General features: G+C 39.4%; 1 non-coding gene across 1 annotated transcript; it reads left to right on the forward strand.

The window, feature by feature from the left end:
* The first annotated feature begins 17756 nt into the window (after positions 1-17756).
* On the forward strand, positions 17757-17863 carry LOC145110304 (small nucleolar RNA R71). Its single transcript, XR_013709687.1, has one exon. It is a non-coding gene; the product is annotated as a small nucleolar RNA R71 (small nucleolar RNA).
* Positions 17864-18548: the final 685 nt, after the last annotated feature.

Raw genomic sequence — 18548 nt, forward strand, 5'->3', positions numbered from 1 at the left:
TAAATTCGTATTTTACGTCATACAACGTCGTGTCGGTTCTGTCACGAAACTTCGACAGGTCATAACTTCTTCGTTATAAGTCGGATTTCGGCATTCTTTATATATTCGGAAACCTTGTCACGGCCACTTCGTCTTCATGTATCAATATCGGTTCTATCTAACATTTCATTTTTACGCTTATTTTTATTCTTAATTCAATTAAGCCACACAATTAAGCATAAAACACATAATACTCAAATAATACGTTCTTATCATTTCAAAATGAGTTACAAGGGTTAACCTAGACTATTACATCAATATAAACGCCTAGCCCAGAAACGCGGGCGTTACACCTAGGCAGTGTACCTAGTCAAATTATAGAATAGTCGGGTAAGTCGGGTGTCGATCACAGGGAACAATTTTGACTAATTAATTTATCTACTACTAAATTAACCTAATTATTAACAAAGAAAAGGGTTTTATCTAATTTTGCAAGTTTGGATGAACTTAATTATTTAACACAAACTCAATCAATAAACAAACACCTCTGTTAGTTCGAATCCACTTTCACTCAATGGGTTATAAATTAGTTATGACAATTACTGTTGGTTACCAATTAAGATAGTATTAGCAATTTAGTTCTAAATCTACTAACATTAATTAATTCATGTAAATCTATGTATGGTCACACAATAGCTAACACAGAATCAAATATTAAATGAACTTGGAGCTATGTAAGATTGATTTGGTAAACACACATTATGGTCATAATCATGAGTTCTCTAGCACAACTTAATTTTAATAATCCAATTGCTTAACTAAGATTGGTTTGATCTTAGCTATAATAAACTAGTGTTCACTGAATTATTAGGTATTCAAATTCATGTAACTTCATATTCACTAACTACACAGAATAAGAATTTAAAGCAATCAATTATCAAACAAACATGCTAGGTAAAATCAATCCAACACAAGTCTTAACCAACTAGTAAATCAAAGTTAAAGTAAATACACCATGAGTTCTAGCTTCATCTAGCTAACAGAAGCAGCTAGATTTAGCTGGACATCTGTCACATCTGGCATTTTAGCTAGGAAACTCTATTCCTGTGTAACCATTCATCTATGGTAAAACATATACTCTAAGTAAATCTCACTCAATGATCATTTAGGTTCACCATTCATGTTCATCAAAGAGTCTGAAGCCCTAAGATCCATGGTTTAAGTCCATATTGGACTAGGAGTTCCTTATTGGGCCTAATGGACCAATAAGCACCCAATTCAACTTTATTGGACTTAGAAGCCCTAATTGGATCCTAATTGGACCCAAATTCATAAATCTAAAACATTTTGGACCATTTGGGCCTAGAATGATTCATTCTAACCCTAATGGGCCTTATTGGGCCATAACTAATCCAATTAACCTTAGTGAGCCATAAGCCCATTCTTTTATTCTATTTTGGGCCGTAAATGCTTCCAAAGGCCCAATGGGCCGAAAAAGTTATGTTTAGAACCCAAATATCCTAACTAAAGTTAATGGGCCCAAACTACTCCATCCTTTCTTCTTGGCCCAAAGTCTCGGACATGTGTACAAAAGAGAAGTATAATGGGGGGGTTGACTTGGAGATGCCACCTCCATTTTATACATCATGTATCCATGCAAGGACCACCATATATATGTGCTAGTCACCTCACCTCTCTCTCCCTTCTCTTCTTCTACTCTCGGCTGAGCATACACACACACACACACTCCAATTGCAAATTTCTCTCCAACATTCACAAGAACACTCCTCCTTTCCTCTCTAATTTTCTAGACCTAGAGCATCTTCAAGAAGGTTTCCACCACCAAAAATCATTATTCTTGAAAACTTCTTAAGTTCGAGATCCACTCAAGAAAGCTTGCTAGGATCAAACATCTTCTTTATTTCTTCTTCAAAAACCGAAGCATCAAGCAAAGGTGAGTTCATACCCCCTTGTTTTCGGTTTTCATATGATTTTTGGGGGAGAATGCAAGTAAAATGTGTAGATCTATGTGTTATATGCATGTTTTGTGTGAATTCTTAATTTATTTGGTAAAAATGTGTTAGATCTTAGTGAATCTCGAAATTTTAAGTCTTATGTAGCAAAGATCTATGAACTACAACATTATATACATCATATTATCAAGCCAAAAGTGATTAAACATAGTACAAAAAGAGGTTGAGAATCTAGTGAGACTTGTCAGTTGGCACCACTGAGTGTACAATCGTAGCTCGTAGTTATAATCAGAGTTTCCTGGTAGGAAAGCGGAAGTTTGTGTATAGATCTATACGGGGTGACCCCCCACACCTTAGTTGTTCGCTACAGCTAGACTAGGCCAGTCTAGGGCGACAACATCCTTAGCAAGACTGACATTTGGAAAAATACCAAGACGGGCGACCTAGTCATTATCATGCATGGTTATAATGGCTCATATAGGGATTCAATACCAAAAGTTTAACCTATCGAAGATAAACTCTTCGATTGTGTCAATGCAAAACAAACTATTTAACGATACAAGAATCTAGATGTTGTTATAAAACAGAAAATATCGGATTTTCTGGGGAAATTATTCATATACATTATCATTTATTCACAATACAATGAATCTAAACTACACTCTTATAAGTTAGAACTATGAAATTCACACATGCATTTATACTTGATTTTCAAAACATTTTTAGACATTTTACAGAAAATATCGGATTTTCTGGGTTTTTATGAAAGATACAAAGACTTTTACTCAAACATAGTTATGAACTCACCAACATTATATATGTTGACCGTTTTCAAAATAACTTGTATTCTCAGGTAATCGTTAAGCTGGAAGATTTGCAAGTGTGTATGGTTTCGTTTTATGTAATGCACTTATCGTAATTTTAACAATTTGAACTTATGAATTTTAACAATATACTTGATGTGAACAATGTTAGTTGTATTATGTAATGTTGGAAATGATCGTGTTATGATTCATGTATATTCATTGTGATGATTATTCAATTGTTAGTCACACGAGCCCCCGGACGTTTCCGCCGTCTGGTTCGGGGGTGTGACAGGTTGGTATCAGAGCAATGTTTATAGTGAACTAGCATATCTAACCATACATGATATGAAAATATAAACACAATGGGATTAAATAACTCTGAACAAAACAAAAATCTCACACTTATGTACGCATACTAGGACAATAATCTAACAACATCTAATAAAAGCTTTTGGAGGAAATTGAACATTATGATTAAACCTGGGCAGTTATGTAGTCATATTAGGGATAAATATAGTTTGATCAACTATATTTATTCAGAATATGACCAACATGTGTTCGGGAGTAATCATAGCGGGAAATGAATCCAAGAGCCTACCTTACTCTCCAAAAACTCTAGGAACCCAAAACTTAAATAACTAAAAATATTCTATAGGAATAATCAAAACGTGATTTATTTACGCACCCTTGTGCAGTCAGTATGGCCGGTTTCGACCACCCTGGAGATCCCTACTTTCCCAATCAGGGAAATTACAGATGGCTAGAGGAATCCGACGACGAACCTGAAGAGGACCCCGTGGAAGAGGAGGAACCGGAAAAAGAGATCGAAGAGGGACCTGCGGAACCTGTGGTAGATGTTGAAGAAGAAGAGTCTGGTGAAGACAACGACGGTGATTCGGACACTGAGTCTGTAGTCATCAACCCACCATACCCAGTGAGGGTGCCAACTCATCGAATGGTCCCTAACGGCCCTACCCCTCCCTGGGGTATCGACATTTGGAGATAGAGCAGACAACAGGGACAGCGACCCCCGTTTGGCATGGCTCGTGAGTTCTATGACTTGAGGGATGGAGGATCGGCTGACCGAGCACTTCCATTCATGGTGAGACGATTGAGGGACACTGGTGATCTGACTCAGAGCACCGCCGATCAGATGCACCAGATGCGAACTAGAGGTGAGATTCAGAAGATGGAACAAGAGTTGTGGAACCTCACGGTTCAAAAGTCCAATATCGACGCATACATATCCCGGTTTAGCGAGCTATCTCTTCTGTGTCCCGGAATGATCACCTCATAAGGGAAAAAGATTGAGAGGTTTATCTGGGGATTGACTGCACCTATCCAAGGGAATGTCATTGCGGCAAACCCTGAGACGTTTGATAGCGCCAAGAGACTGGCCAAGAAATTGTATGATCATGGCAATAAGAAGGGTGCCAAAACAGTGGAATTAGAAGTTAAGAAAGAAGAAGATAACAAGAAGGGGAGAAACAACAAGAGAAAGGGAAAGTAAAACTCGGAATCGTCTAAGAAGCAACAAACGGTGTCTGTCCATGCTGCAACACAAGCTACCACCATACCACATGCTCCAACCTCATCCACGCCAAATGCTTCCAAGCAGTATTCAGGAATTCTTCCCAAGTGTAACAAATGCAACTTCCACCATCATGGAGAGTGAAGAGAGATGAGTTGCACAAGGTGCAACCGGAAGGGCCATACAACAAAGTATTGTAGGACTCAGCTCCCATAGAACCAGATGACAAACAAAAACAACAACAACAACAACAATAACAACAACACCAATGCTGGAGCCAGCTATACCTGTTACGAATGTGGGAAGACCGGGGATTTCAGGCGAAACTGCCCCAACACGAACAATTAAGGGGTATGAGCAACAGGGAGAGTGCTGACAATGGGTCAGGGTGAAGCAGTGCAGGACCCAACTGTTGTCACCGGTACATTCCTACTTAACAACTCGTATGCATGCATCCTATTTGATAGTGGGGCGGAACAAAGTTTTGTTAGTAATAAATTCAAACACTTGCTAAATCAACAACCCCAGAAGCTCAAAGAAGCCTTTACGGTGGAAATGGATAATGGGAAATCAGAAACAACAGAAGATATCTATATAGGATGTACGTTAGCACTAAACAATTACACCTTCCAAATAAACTTAATGCCTGTAAATATTAGGAGTTTTGATGTGATCATCGGCATGGATTGGTTATGCCCCCATCATGTTGATATTATGTGTCACGAAAAGGTCGTTCGCCTTCATCTTCCTAATCACGAAACCCTAATAATCTACGGAGATAAACCTGGCGCAAACCTTCGCCTTATCTCATGTATCAAGGCACAAAAGTGTCTATAAAAGAAGAACTACGCATTCCTTGCTCATGTGGTGGATAAAACCAAAGAGGAAGTGAGCATTCATAACATCCCAGTGGCGTGTGACTTCCCGGACGTGTTTTCAGAAGATCTTCTGGGAATACCCTCAGAACGACAAATCGAATTCCGAATCGACCTAGTGCCTGGAGCCACTACAATAGCCAAATCAACCTATAGGTTGGCCCCCGCTGAAATGCAAGAATTATCAAGCCAACTGGGAGAACTCCTGGAGAAAGGATTCATCAGACCCAGCTTCTCGCCGTGGGGAGCTCCGATTCTTTTCGTTAAAAAGAAAGACGGATCCTTCAGGATGTGCATCGACTATAGGTAATTAAACAAACTCACTATCAAAAACCGGTATCCACTTCCACGAATTGATGATCTATTTGACCAGCTTCAAGGAGCTAGTTACTTTTAAAAGATAGATCTGAGATTCGGTTATCATCAACTCAAAGTCTGAAATGAGGACATTCCTAAGACGGCTTTCCAAACTCGTTACGGTCATTACGAATTCGTTGTAATGCCCTTCGGTCTAACAAATGCCCCCGCTGCATTTATGGACCTCATGAATCGAATCTGCCGCCCATTCCTTGATAAATTCGTGATCGTTTTCATCGACGATATTCTAGTGTACTCTCGAAGCGAAGAAGATCATGGCCAACACCTTCGACAGATTTCAGAAACCCTACAGGCTGAAAAGTTGTATGCAAAACTCTCCAAGTGCGAGTTCTGGCTCCGCAGTGTGAACTCCCTGGGCCATGTAGTCAGTCAGGAAGGAATACATGTGGACCCCTCCAAAATCAAAGCAATCGAAAACTAAGCAATTCCGTTAACGCCAACAAAAATTTGCCAATTCTTGTGTCTTGCAGGCTACTACCGAAGATTCATTCAGAACTTCTCCAAGATAGCCAAACCCCTCACCACGGTGACCCAAAAAGGCGTACCCTTCAAATGGACCGAAAAGCAAGAGCTTGCCTTCCAAAACTTGAAACAAGCCCTCTGTAGTGCTCCAGTGCTATCCCTACCGGAGGGAACCGAAGACTTCATAGTTTACTGTGATGCTTCGAATCAAGGTTTAGGTTGTGTCCTCATGCAACGAGAGAAGGTAATTGCTTATGCATCCAGACAACTGAAAACGTATGAAGTAATTTACACCACGCATGATCTTGAACTGGGGGCGGTGGTCTTCGCCTTAAAAATTTGGAGGCACTACCTATATGGTACCAAGTGCACCATCTTTACAAACCACAAGAGCCTCCAATACATTCTAAATCAAAAAGAACTGAACATGAGGCAGCGAAGATGGGTTGAGCTGTTAAATGATTATGAGTGTGAGATCAAATATCATCCAGGCAAGGCTAATGTGGTGGTCGATGCCCTGAGCAGAAAGGAGTATTCAAGTCGTTGTGCGAAGACTCTGTCGATCACCATCCAATCCCATCTTGCCTCACAGATCAAAGAAGCTCAAATGGACGCATTGAAGACGGAAAATGTCGCTAGCGAGTCACTACGAGGAATGGAGAAGGAGCTCGAAGCTAGAGACGACGGAACCCACTACTTCATGAATAGAATCTGGGTTCCCAAAATTGGGGGATTCAGAGAGATAGTCATGCATGAAGCCCACAAGACGCGATATTCTATTCATCCGGGTTCAGATAAAATGTATTTGGATATCAAGCAGCAATATTGGTGGCCTAATATGAAGGAAGAGATAGCTACTTTCGTGGGCAAGTGTCTTACTTGCGCCAAGGTGAAAGTGGAATATCAAAAGCCCTCAGGACTATTGCAACAACCAGTGATACCCGAGTGGAAATGGGAAAGGATTACTATGGACTTCGTGACCAAATTGCCAAAGACAGCGGACAGATTGGATGCTATCTGGGTAATCGTCGATAGATTAACAAAATCCGCTCATTTCCTGCCAATAAAAGATCCTACAAGATGGAAACGCTGACCCGAATCTACCTTAAGGAGGTTGTGAAACTACATGGAGTGCCAGTATTGATTATCTCGGATCGAGATAGCAGATTCACTTCAAGGTTCTGGCAATCTCTTCAGAGGGAAATGGGAACACAACTAGATATGAGCACCGCCTACCACCCACAGACGGATGGTCAGAGTGAGCGTACCATCCAGACACTCGAGGATATGCTCCGAGCTTGCGTGATTGACTTTGACAAATAATGGGATGCCCACTTTCCTCTGATCGCCTCTATGCTGGGCCGAAGTGGGTGGCACTCAACTAGCAAAAGGGCAATCGCCAGCCAGTGCTCTTACAGGACCCGAAATCATTCGTGAAACAACCGAGACGATAGTCCAAATCAAAGCTCGACTTCAAGCATCGCGAGACCGACAAAAGAGCTATGCTGACAAGCGGCGAAAGCCACTACAATTTCAAGTCAGGGATCACGTGTTGTTAAAGGTCTCTCCTTGTAAAGGAATGATTCGATTTGAGAAACGAAGAAAATTGAACCCGCGGTACATTGGACCATTCGAGATTCTTGCCCGAATTGGTCCAGTGGCTTACAAGCTGCAGGTACCTGCCGAGCTCAGCAACGTGCACCCAGTGTTCCACGTTTCGAATTTGAAAAAGTGTCTATCAGATGAAACCCTTGTCATTCCTTTGGAAGAGATAGAGATAAACGAGAATCTCTTGTTCGTCGAAGAACCAGTCGAGATTATGGACAGGGAGGTGAAGCGTACAAAGCAAAGTCGCATCCCAATTGTGAAGGTTTGATGGAGCGCAAAACGCGGACCAGAATTCACGTGGGAACGTGAAGACCAGATGAAGCAAAAGTACCCTCACTTATTCCTTCCTTCACGATCCTAGTTTTCAAAAGAATTTCGGGACGAAATTCCCTCTAACGGGGGGATGATGTCACAACTAGCATTTTAGCTAGGAATTTCTATTCCTGTGTAACCATTCAACTATTGTAAAACATATACTCTAAGTAAATCTCACTCAATGCTCATTTAGATTCACCATTCATGTTCATCAAAGAGTCTGAAGCCCTAAGATCCATGGTTTAAGTCCATATTGGACTAGGAGTTCCTTATTGGGCCTAATGGACCAATAAGCACCCAATTCAACTTTATTGGACTTAGAAGCCCTAATTGGATCCTAATTGGACCCAAATTCATAAATCTAAAACATTTTGGACCATTTGGGCCTAGAATGATTCATTCTAACCCTAATGGGCCTTATTGGCCCATAACTAATCCAATTAACCTTAGTGAGCCTTAAGCTCATTCTTTTATTCTATTTGGGCCGTAAATGCTTCCAAAGGCCCAATGGGCCGAAAAAGTTATGTTTAGAACCCAAATATCCTAACTAAAGTTAATGGGCCCAAACTATTCCACCCTTTCTTCTTGGCCCAAAATCTCGGACATGTGTAAAAAAAAAGAAGTATAATGGGGGGGTTGACTTGGAGATGCCACCTCCATTTTATACATCATGTATCCATGCAAGGACCACCATATATCCGTGCTAGTCACCTCACCTCTCTCTCTCCCCTCTCTTCTTCTACTCTCGGCCGAGGATACACACACACACTCCAATTGCAAATTTCTCTCCAACATTCACAAGAACACTCCTCCTTTCCTCTCTAATTTTCTAGACCTAGAGCATCTTCAAGAAGGTTTCCACCACCAAAAATCATTATTCTTGAAAACTTCTTAAGTTCGAGATCCACTCAAGAAAGCTTGCTAGGATAAAAAATCTTCTTCATTTCTTCTTCAAAAACCGAAATATCAAGCAAAGTTGAGTTCATACCCCCTTGTTTTCGGTTTTCATATGATTTTTGGGAGAGAATGCAAGTAAAATGTGTAGATCTATGTGTTATATGCATGTTTTGTGTGAATTCTTAATTTATTTGGTAAAAATGTGTTAGATCTTAGTGAATCTCGAAATTTTTAGTATTATGTAGCAAAGATCTATGAACTACAACATTATATACATCATATTATCAAGCCAAAAGTGATTACATGTTTAAGATACAAAAGATTTCAACAAAAACCTTGTTAAAGGTCAAAAATGTCAAGAAAACAAAAGATAAGGGCAAAAAGTGGCATTTATGTTTTTATAAGGGCCAAACAGGTCCTACATGTATAAAAAGGTCTTTTTATGTTAAAAATACTTTAAAAAGGGCCAAAAATGCAAATTTGAGCTTAATGGGCCAAAACCTTTGGGCCTCACGGTTTTGGGCCTAATTTGCGAAAAAATTGAAGTTTTGGGATTTAAAAATGTTATTTGGCCAAAGTTTGAGTCATAAATGTAAATAAACCAAATTTAGGGGTGAAAATAACATTTATTATCAAATTGGACCAAAAATGTAAATTTTTCCAAAATTGGGCCGAAAGTGTAAATTATTACAAACAAGGGGCTGAAAATGTACTTTTCTGTAAAAGAGGGTTCTAAATGTGAAAATATAACTTTTTGGGCTAAATCCGTGAAATTCCAAACATTTGGGACAAAATTACAAATTTTTATAAATTATGGACTAAAGTGTCATTTTTACAAAACTTTGGGCCTTAATTAAAAATTGGAGGATTATTGGCCAAAAATGTCATTTTTACAAAATGAAAGCTTCTTTTCATCAATCTAGTAAACCTCAAGCTAAAACAAACAACGGAATAAAAACAAACGAACGAAATACGTCGATAACTATTTATTAGGCCTAATATTCACATTACTTGGCCATTGGGCCTTAAGGGCCCAATTAAGTGTGTATTGAGCCCAATGTTTTCCGTGACATGTTTATTGGGTTTTGCGACCCACTTACATGTTAATTTGGGCCTAAGTTATGGATTACATGTTTATTGGGCTTTTGTGGCCCATTTACATGCCTATTGGGCCTAAATTACCCTTTTACATGTGATTGGGCCTTTGTGGCCAAATTTCATACTAATAGGGCTTGGAAATGGAAATTTCATATGTTAGTAAACCATAACGATACCTTTATGTAATCATTAAACTTCGTAAACTTATTCATGTACCTTTCGAATACAAAAACATCTCACATATACGTAAACATTAAACATAATACAAAAAGAGGTTGAGAATCTAGTGAGACTTGTCAGTTGGCACCACTGAGTGTACAATCGTAGCTTGTAGTTATAATCAGAGTTTCCTGGTAGGAAAGCGGGAGTTTGTGTATAGATCTATACGGGGTGACCCCCCATGCCTTAGCTGTTCGCTACAGCTAGACTAGGCCAGTCTAGGGCGACAACATCCTTAGCAAGACTGACATTTGGAAAAATACCAAGACAGGCGACCTAGTCATTATCATGCATGGTTATAATGGCTCATATAGGGATTCAATACCAAAAGTTTAACCTATCGAAGATAAACTATTCGATTGTGTCAATGCAAAACAAACTATTTAACGATACAAGAATCTAGATGTTGTTATAAAACAGAAAATATCAGATTTTCTGGGGAAATTATTCATATACATTATCATTTATTCACAATACACCAGAAAATATCAGATTTTCCGGGGAAATTATTCATATACATTATCATTTATTCACAATACATTGAATCTAAACTACACTCTTATAAGTTATAACTATGAAATTTACACATGCTTTTATACTTGATTTTCACAACATTTTCAGACATTTTACAGAAAATATCGGATTTTCTGGGTTTTTATGAAAGATACAAAGACTTTTACTCAAACATACTTATGAACTCACAAACATTAAATATGTTGACCGTTTTCAAAATAGCTTGTATTCTCAGGTAATCGTTAAGCTGGAAGATTTGCAAGTGTGTATGGTTTCGTTTTATGTAATGACACTTATCGTAATTTTAACAATTTGAACTTATGAATTTTAACAATATACTTGATGTGAACAATGTTAGTTGTATTATGTAATGTTGGCAATGATCGTGTTAGGATTCATGTATATTCATTGTGATGATTATTCAATTGTTAGTCACACGAGCCCCCAGACGTTTCCGCCGTCTGGTTCTGGGGTGTGACAACATCCTAGCAACTAAGCAAACAAAAGTCATAATCAAAAACATATTTAAATGTACCAAATTATAAATCAAATTATGAACTTCTTCTCCCTTGGTGTTGAAAGCCAATTCCAAACTTTTTCTTCTTCTGAAAATCGTCTCCATGAACCCTCCAAGGCAGCCAAAAGTCTCATTCAATCGTAATGATCTAAGGTTTTTTATAATAATCTCAAAATTTGAGTTTCACGTCGTGAATAACATCTTCACGTCGTGACTTCGTAGAAATCCTTATCGGGCAAGGATTTTACTTCGCGAATACTTATCTTCCAGAATACTCATGCCACGTCGTGATCTTGTGGTTCACGTCGTGATTTGAGCTGAATTCGTGGGTTTCTTCTACTTTTGTACTCCAAGTCTCCAAAGTTCCATGTTTTGTCATTTTTGGTCCCTTTCTTTGAAAATGCTTCAATTTGGCTGCAAAATATAATTTAAGCTTATAAGTAAATTATTATTAAAAATGTAAATAAATATTGCCTAAAAATATGTATAAATATGACAATATCAAAATACCCCACACTTGTTCTTTGCTTGCCCTCAAGCAAATCTAATTATTTTTAATTCAAACCTTCATTACCAACATCACAAAGAACAATCCAACTCAAACTCAGCCATTATGCCAAGACCTCAACGCATGCATTTGAGTCTAAAATTTTTCCTAAAGACCCCCCTCAACTCTAAATACTCACAATCCTCATAAACACTCGCCCACATTTTTTTGAACAATGCTCATTTTATGCAACCCTCCGAATCCATCCTCAGAAAACCTCCTAACCTCAATGTATTTTTGTAAAGCTACCCAAGCATACATAATCTAGAGAATTACAACTTTAAGATACCATAATGGAGCTCTTTTGAATTCTTCACTTTCTTTGATATTTGATATTTGATTTCTTTGAATTCACCACCTTTTTGTGTAATTCTTGGTATCTTCAATTTTTATATTTCTTTAGAATTTTTTTTCTTTGATCTTCAAACTTTGATACTTCTATAGCTCCAAAAATTCCTCAATTTTTCACTTTTTGGTAATTTCTCTCTTCTTTTTTTTTTACATGTACTCACTTTTTTCACTCAAAACCTACATGCTTAAGCAGGAGCGCTTAACTTCAACCTTTATTGATTAAATATAAAAATTTACCTAGATACATTTGAAGTACAGGCTGCTAAACATATTGAATCCCTCAAACTAAGCGAGGTTGTGTTTTTGTCCCATGATTTCACTAGAATAAAGGAGGCCACAAATGCACTATAACGTATATTGGCTCAACTAAACATTTGAGCTCTCATCGGATCATCCCACACAACACTAGCAACTTAAGTTTAAATTATCATTATTACTAGAATTTTTTATTTAGATTATTATTTCAAATCTATTTCTAAAATTTTTAAATTTACTAATTTCTAAAAATTTACTTTTTCGACCCCCTACCCCACACTTATTACATACAATGCCCTCATTGTATGCATAAAATAAATTAAAAGCAATAAAAGGGAGAAAAAGGAACATACTCTCCTAGGACAGCAATGGCAAGATCGAACTCCAGTCGTGCGGATAAAATGTGCATTTCGAATATGGACCTCTTCTAAATAGGAACTTGGACCTTGAACTTGCGAAATATATAAAGTGCCAACAAAATACGGAATCGAAACTTCAACCTTCAATAAAGGTGGTGCAAATCTCCAAGGTGTAAATAATAATGTGGGAAAGCATACGCCACATTGTACGGTAAAGAAAACGAGCCATAATACTCTTCATAATGATCTCAAGAAGAAACATGGTGAACCATAAAGTAAAATGCACCAATGGACTTCAATTTTGTGAAAAATTAAGAATCACGTCGTGAAAGTAAGGAACACGTCGTGATATCGCTTAAAAATGTGTTCTGAAAATCCGTGAATTTTGATTCACGACGTGAATTAGTAGTCCACGTCGTGAATACTGGGCAGTCAGGAAATAAAATTCTCCACTTCCTCTTTCAACTTGGACTTGTTACCAACATCTTAACGAAATAAGACGCTACTAATTCAATATCTTAAGACCCTTTTATAACTCTACCCTCTCTCTCTACGCACCCCACACTTATTTCCAATTGTGTGTCTCGACTCTAGACTTTAGACTCTAAACGACACTTGTCTAGACGTATATGCTCTCGACTCGACTTTTCTTCCCGAGCCTCCTTTAGCAATTTGAAATTCAACCACTAAAAGGAAATAAAAGTAACATAATAATTTAATATGTCTTACAAACCAAACAAGTTCAAAAACAAGACAACCCAAATTTAAACTAAAAACAAAATAACATAAACAAGTAACCAATCGTCATCTTCTCCGCCTCGTGCTCCACTTGGTCCCTCTCCATCACTCCTTGGTATCCATAGTTCCTCCCATGTAGGTATGTACAGGAATTGCGGTGGCACGGAAGGTGGTCGAAACACATCCATATGAGAAAACATGGTTTCAAGAAGTTGGGTATTATAAGTCATCCCACCACGAAGATTATCCAAATAAGAATCAACCCGACTTTGAAACGGGTCGGTGGGTAATCCACCCTCATATTGTTGAGCTGCTTGAGGATCTCTCTCCACGTCTCCCCGGGCTCTAACATTCCGCCTTCTGGGCCTCGGTAGAGGTTGTTGCTCGGGTTGCTCCATTTGTTGCTCACCATCCTCCGGGGGTATCACATAGCCGCCCCCAACATTCACCACCACCCTCATAATACCTAACACTTGAATCGTCAATTCATTGTCCGGGAAACGAGTAAGGTTCCGAAGAAAATTAGGAGTCAAAATGTCGTAAGACCGGGCAAGGCGGGTGACTAAATGTCCACCCGTGACCGGACTCCCTTGCCTAGAACCGACCGCCTTTTTTCCCAAAAACCGTGCAAGCATGTAGGGAAGATCACAACAAACCCCTGGCGTGATGATACTCCACAAGTAAAACAAATTCTGGATGGAACCTTATCGCCATGATGCTTGTGATTGATAGAAAAAGTGACAAGGCGATGAAGGAATCGATGAACAGGACTTCGAATTTGTGCCTCACTAGCATCACGAGAATTATACTCGTGATTTGAGATAGTCCTCCAAAATTGGACATCTAAAGTTCCGGGTGTAAAATCCCGAACACATCCAAGCAAGAATGGCACAAAAATGGGGATTGAGTTTCCACCTCCGTGTATAAGCCCATGCGCCATGCGAACTTGCGAAGACTGCACTCGCGATAAACCCCACCCAACCGGAAACAAGCGCCCGATTGTAATCAAAATGCATAGTCCTTTCCTCAAAGTTTACGGTAGCGAAAAACTCTACCGATAATTCCCGATAGACGGGCTCTTGAACAGCGAAAAGATTTCTCCATCCATGACACGTAAATGAAAAACCATCTCCTTCATACACCTTTGTCCAATATCGCTCCAATTCCAAGACCATGACCACACCTCGTAGCCATCTCCAATCCACAATGGGTGCTATTGCAAACTCGCGGTTATAAATCCATCCCAACCGGTTTTCGTAATTTGTCAACAAAGCCCGAGATAAATTTTGCAGAAAACGATACAACGTGTGAATGCTAGCCACATTAATCGGGTTATCCTCCTGCTGGACTGCCCTTCTAGGAGCCATTTGCCTGAAATCATCAAAAACAAACCAAAAACAAAACAAAACACCCAACATATTATATTAAAAACAGAACAGGACACTGGTCACCCAGGATTCACGACGTGGGCTAGCATTCCACGTCTAGCCGCGTTGTCGGGACGTGAAACTGATTCGAGCATTTTACAGTCCAAATCCAACAAAAATCATACGTGGGGTTTGTTTATCTCACTAATCTAAGGTCATGCAAACTGAAAATACTAACCAATTCAGCCAATTTTGGGATTTTTACTTCCTAAGTAAACCCTAACCGCCCAAAATGCATGAAATGTGAACAATAGCAACAATTAGGGGATGAAATACTTACCAAATGAAGTTAAGCGACAAAAGATTCAAACAATTTATGAGAAAAATGGAGGAAAATCGTTGTGGGGCTTGCTTCCGTTCGTGCGCAAGTGAATTAACAAATGGGAAGGTGGGTCAAAGTGTTTATGTAACTGGTCCCCCCCCCCCCTCGGTGACTTTTAAAGGTCACGACGTGAAAGGCAATTTCACGACGTGACTGGCTAGTTGGGCTAAACGAATCCGGGCTTCACAACTGGGCTAAACTATGGAAACCCCGTTTATCAATCCCATTCACGACGTGAAACAGATACTCACGATGTGAAACATAGTCTGGACCATATATAATTTAGATAATGATACTTATTTATTCTAATTGTGTACCACTGAATTTCTAAAGTACCCTACACTTGATTTTTACCAATTAAAGGTTTTTGGATGACGAATTGATCATTTTCCTAAAACTTCCTAAAAAGAAAAGACAAGAAAATGCAAACCAAACTCGGGTTGCCTCCTGAGAAGCGCTTCTTTTTGATGGAGTCGTGAGCCGGACTCTGTGCCTCCTACGTTGAGCTGTCAGAGGAGTCCACCACCTGCACCTTCTGTTCTTTCCCTCGCCTTTTATACGCTTGAACTCGTCTAATGTATGCCTTCTTTGAATTTTCTTTTTTTAGCTTTTACTTCATCTATATCAAGTTTTCATTTTATCCCTTTAGTCTTTAATTTTTCATCATTCTTATTAAGCTCCATAGGAATCTTTTCTTCCTTCACCACTGGACTCGTCTCCTTGGAAGTAGCCTCGTCTTCATCACTCGTCAAATCATCGCTTTCCTTACTTATCAACGTTGTTGGTTTTGTGTAGGTAATAACTTCAACGAAGAACGGGATGGATGCTCTCGGTTTGGTGCGTTTGATTTGATGAATTGTCTTAATTTCTTCCTCCATGAGCTTCTCTAATTCTTCAAGTTCATTTTCTTCATCAATATTGAACACCTCACCGTTAACATCATCTCCTTGAAACCCATCTTGTACTCCAAAATCTTCCTTATCATCACCAACCCTCAATGTAAGCTTTGATTCACGAACATCAACTAAAGTGCTAACAGTATTTAGCAAGGACCGACCAAGAATGATTGGGATATTTACATCCTCCTTCATATCTAAAATCACAAAGTCAACTGGGAAAACAAATTTCGCAATTTTAACAAGGATGTCTTCTACAATACCCCTTGGATGAGTAACCGAACGATTAGCCATGTGGATGGTCATCTTTGTAGCCTTCATTTTCTGAATATTCAGCTTTTGATAGAATGAATATGTCATCAAGTTTATGCTAGCCCCAGAATCGGCTAAAGCATAAGTCTTCAAGTTATTACCAAACTCAGATGGAAGAGTGAGGCGTCCAGGATCTCCCATCTTCTTAGGTATGTCTCCCAATACCACTCTTGAACTTTGCTCACTAAGAACAACTTTAGAATTCTTCCTTAATTGCTGACGAGTATCTATAAGATCTTGTAGGAACTTCGCGTATTCTGGAATTTTTGAAAGTGAATCGATAAAATGGGTATTAATAGGCATACCCTTTATTTGCTGAATAAACTCCAGATGTTCCCTTTCCAGTAGACTAAGATGTGCTCTAGACGGAAACGACAAAGGCGGTCGGTAAGCCGGAACGGATTCTGAATTTTTCTGTTCAGATCGAGCCCACGTCGTGAGAATGGCGGGCTCACGATGTGAGTCTGGTGTTTGAGCAACAATTTCGTTTTCGAGCTTCGAATTCTTTGGCTTTGGTCTGGATGGCTTTGGCTCCACCGCTAGTGCTTCTAAGAACTCAAAGATGGCCTCTTCTTCAGTATCAATCATCATTACTTGGGAATGAGTCTTCTTTTCGGGAAATTGGGGGGATAATCTCTCATTCACCAAAGTGGTAAGTTGACCAAGTTGAGCTTCAAGGTTGTGGATGGAGGCTTGCTGATTCCTTAATGATGTTTGCTGGTCAATCATCATTGCTTGATGATTTTTCATCATAGTTTGATGCTCCTTTATCATTATTCTTTGATCCTTCAATGCTGCATCCGTATCATCATGTCTTTTCTCTGAAGCTTCCATGAAACGAACTAACATGGTCTCCAGATCAGCTTTCTTCTAAGCTGGTGGTTGCTCCTTTTGGTAGAAGCCCCGACCAGTCTGTCTGTATTTTTCCTCCTTCTGCTTCTTGTACTCATCGTATGACAGCCACTCCTTCTTTGGCTTTCTCCAATCTTCATCATATTTGTCCCCACTCGAGTACCATACTTGAGCCTTATTGTTCCCATACTCATCCAAATGGCAATCTCTAGTCAAGTGTGGACCATTGCATTTCTCACAACCAACTCTTATTGCATGAATTGATTGGTCCATTTGGGTCAATCTCCGGTCCATATTATTCAACATCGCCATCATAGCAGCCATCTCTTCAGAATGCGCACCTCCACTACCTTTTACTCCATCTTGTCTTGGGTTGTGGTACTCACGAGAATGTTTTGCGAATTCTTCAATTAGCACCATGATCTGGTTGGGATTCTTCTTCGGGAGAGGGCCTTGCGAATCAAGGAGTTGCATAGTCATAACATTGACCCTATCATAGAAAATAGACATCTCTTGTTGAATATTAAGGTCATGTTGAGGACAAATCCTTAGAAATCCTTTGTAACGCTCCCATGCCTCGTATAGTGACTCCCCCGGTTGTTGCTCAAAGTTGGCTAGTGGCTTCTTGAGTTTAGAAATCTTGGATGGTGGGCAAAATTGGTCTAGAAACTGCTCACGCATTTGAGCCCAGGTAGTGATTGTACCAGGTGGGAGTGCCTTCGACCAGTCTTTTGCAGCTCCTTTGAAAGTAATCGGTAATATCCTTAGCAGAACTGTATCTCTATTGACATTTGGAACATTGAAATAGTCAGCAATGTCGTTGACCTCATCTAGATGTTTGAAAACATCCTCATGATCCTTTCCATAAAACGGAATATCCTTTAGTGCATTAAGGATGTGTCCATTCAACTCGAATGTGGCAGTGGCAGGAATCGCGGGTTGTACTAATCCCGGACCAACATCTTCTCGTATACGCTTCTTGTAAGCTCCCATTGACATTTCTTCAATGTTCGCCATTTCGTTGCTTGGCTCGTCTTTGGGTTCGCTCGTATATAGTCCAAACTCGTTCTCGGACTCGTATTCAGATTCGTTTGGGATAGGTATTTGATCTAAGCTTTCAATCTTGCTCTTGTCCTTTGAAGATGAACTCGATTCTCCCATTTTCCTCCCCGACTTCTTTGAGAATACTGACTTGAGTTCTTGTAAAGGTGTATTCTTTGGTGTTTGATCTTCTTTCACGTTCTTATCCTTCTTGTTATGAAGAGCCGACTCTAGATCTTCAAGTGGTGGCACCAAAGGTGTTTTGGAACCTCTGGTC

The sequence above is a fragment of the Lactuca virosa genome, chromosome 4 (genome assembly GCF_052849685.1).
Source record: "Lactuca virosa cultivar CGN04683 chromosome 4, Lactuca_virosa_CGN04683_v6, whole genome shotgun sequence".
NCBI classification, from domain to species: domain Eukaryota; kingdom Viridiplantae; phylum Streptophyta; class Magnoliopsida; order Asterales; family Asteraceae; genus Lactuca; species Lactuca virosa.